Raw genomic sequence first — 2,669 nt, 5'->3', positions numbered from 1 at the left:
GTTCGGGCCCCGCATCGGGCTCTGTGCTGACAGCTCGGAGCCTGGAGCCTGCTTTCGGTTCTGTGTCTCCCGCTCTCTCTTCCCCTCCCCCCCTCACGCTGTGTCTCAAAAAATGAATAAATGTTAAAAAGAATTAAAAAGAAAAGTCGCCTCCATTTGTCACTTCCTCCCTTTGAGGTGAGTGAGCCTGGGGGACTGTGCCTCGAGTGAGGAGCTCCCAGCTTCAGCCCCCGGCCTCACAATCCTTCCCACCCTAGAGACCCCGCGGGGCCGGGCCTGAATGGCTGTGGGTCTTGTGCTCTGTGGGCTCCAGGGGTCTGGGCTGCAGAGAACACCTGTGGTCCAGGGGTGCCATCCTCCACGGTGCTGAGTTTGTTTTCCAGGAGGCAGCAGCCGATCAGACTGGGCAGTGCCTGTGCAGGAAAGGGGTTTCGCTAGCCCAAGAAAAAACGCGAAAAGCGAGGGAAGGATAAAGCTAGATAATTGAATTCGAGTGTTTTTCCCTTGCTTCAAAAATGGAATCTGAACCGGTGTTGGCAGCGACGTTTAAGTGATCACAGCTCTGTGACCTTGAGTGAATTGGCTGTCCTCTCTGAGTCTCCCTTCCCTCGTCTGTAAAAAGGGGATGGTGACCATAACCCGTTTGCAGCTGCCGAGAGGATTTAGGGGGATTGGGTACCGTGTCTTGGGCACCTGCGGTCGAGCCTGGTTCAGGATGAACACTCAAGATGGGAGTGCTCTTACTTGTTATTCTTGGAACGATCGTTTTAATTAACGTCTCTGTTAATCACTTTTGCAAGACAGTGACTGAAATGGACGATTATAAAAGCATCTTCTCGGCAAACACTTGTTCAGTCTACTCCGGCCTGGGATGAAGAGTCAAGTGCTGCGTATCATCCACCTGGACTTTTCCTCCTCCGCGCGGACGTACGCGCCTCGTCTTCAACTGGATTTTCCCCTGAGATGTTGTTGTTACTGCTTTCCGTGCCCTGAATTATCTTACATTTCGGCTGAGCTTTGACAGACCACCTCTGCCATTAGTTAATGGCACAGTATCAAATACGAAAACAGTTTCGGGCACAGGGTGGTCTCGGGTGACGTGCGCGCGTGTTTGGCCCCATGGGAATGATTGTAAAGGCCGAGGCCACTCTGGTTTCCACGCACCCGCCTGCCCTGCCTGGGCCTCAAGCTGCCCGTGTGTCTGTCCTGCCAGTAGGCATCCACGTGGGCGACCCCCCGCTTGCCCCTGGATCCCTGTCGTCGGCTGCTCATGTTTTGGCCCTCACTCAAGCATCACTTCCTCAAGGAGCTTTCCGGATCCTTCCAGCTGTAATCTCACCTGGTAACGGAAAGTGGTCTATCAGCCAACAGCGTCTTCCCCACCATTCTCCCTTAGCACCCTGGGACCTGGAGCTTGTCGCCAACGTCAGGGTGATCCGCGGGTACGCTCCGCCCCAGAGCCACGTGCCTCCTGGCTCCGAGTGCTGTGTGGCGCCCAGCGCCGTGTGGCCTCATGCCGTTGACCTTCCTTCTCCACGAGACACCGTGCCGTCAAGCCGAGCTGATCTCGGGATTTTCGGATTGTCGCCTCTGCCAGGAATGGCCCGTTCTCTCACGCCACCCGTCGCTGGCTGCGTCTGCGCATATAAACGTGACCCATCCTGTAAGGCCCAACCGGGGTGGTGACCTCCTGCCTGAGGTGCCCTGTGTGCCCGTGGCACAGACTGGTGATGGATCCATAGCCACTTTGTATCCAAGCCCACCTTCCCACGGCCGTGAGTCAGAGGCTCTGGGCCGTAGTTTGAGGGGCTGTGGGATCAACCCTCCTGCATGCATCACTCCCGCCGGCTGCCGTGTCGCCCCAGGCCCCGTTGGAGTCTCCCTTTGGGTTAGAGCACGGAGGCTGTAGCATGCCCTGTTTGCAGCTGGGTTTTCCCTGAAGGCTGGCACGTGACATACCCCCCCCCCCCGCCCCCACCGTGGGGGCCGGTAACCTGGGTGATCGATGGGCTCACCAACAATCACCTCAGCGATCGAGCACTCTCTTAGCAACCAGGAGGAGAGGGGGACGGGTCTGGAGCACGGGCGAGTCGGGATCCAGCCCGTGCAGGGGTTTGGGGAGCCCGGGGACAGTGCGGGTCTCTGCGGGAGAGGGGCCGCGAGGAAGCCGGGCGGAGAGCTGTCCCAGCCGGCCTTGGCCGGCTCCCAGCTCCCTGACGGCTGGGAGCACTGTGTGTTTATCACTTGTGAGTTTAATTAATATGCGATCTGTTTTCACTTCCAGATTCCTGACAAAGAGTGGGTTTGGTCCAAGAAGGCCTTTTGAGCATATTGCTGTGCTATGCACGAAAGACTCCACCGCGCTCTGGGTGCGCGGCTGGCCGTCATTTCCCAGCCTCATGTGGGCGAGGCGAGGCGAGTCGCAGGAGTGGATTAGAGGCGCCTCCTTGACGTTTGCTGTGGGGGTGGGGCGCTGTCTGCAGGGTCTGGGCTGCCGGCGGTGGGGGGGGTGGGGGGGGCAGGCCCGCCGCTGAGCCAGGCTTGCCAACGGCCGTCCCGGGTGACACCGCAGCCGGGCACCGTGCTGGCTCCGTGGGCATACGTGACACGCGGAGACCCCTTTGGGAGGAGCGGGCCGTGGCCTCGAGAAGTCGGCAGCGAAACCGAAC

This window comes from Lynx canadensis, chromosome A2 (assembly GCF_007474595.2).
Source record: "Lynx canadensis isolate LIC74 chromosome A2, mLynCan4.pri.v2, whole genome shotgun sequence".
In the NCBI taxonomy this organism is placed as follows: Eukaryota; Metazoa; Chordata; class Mammalia; order Carnivora; family Felidae; genus Lynx; species Lynx canadensis.
The sequence above is the reverse complement of the archived record's forward strand: the minus strand, read 5'-3'. Positions refer to the sequence as shown.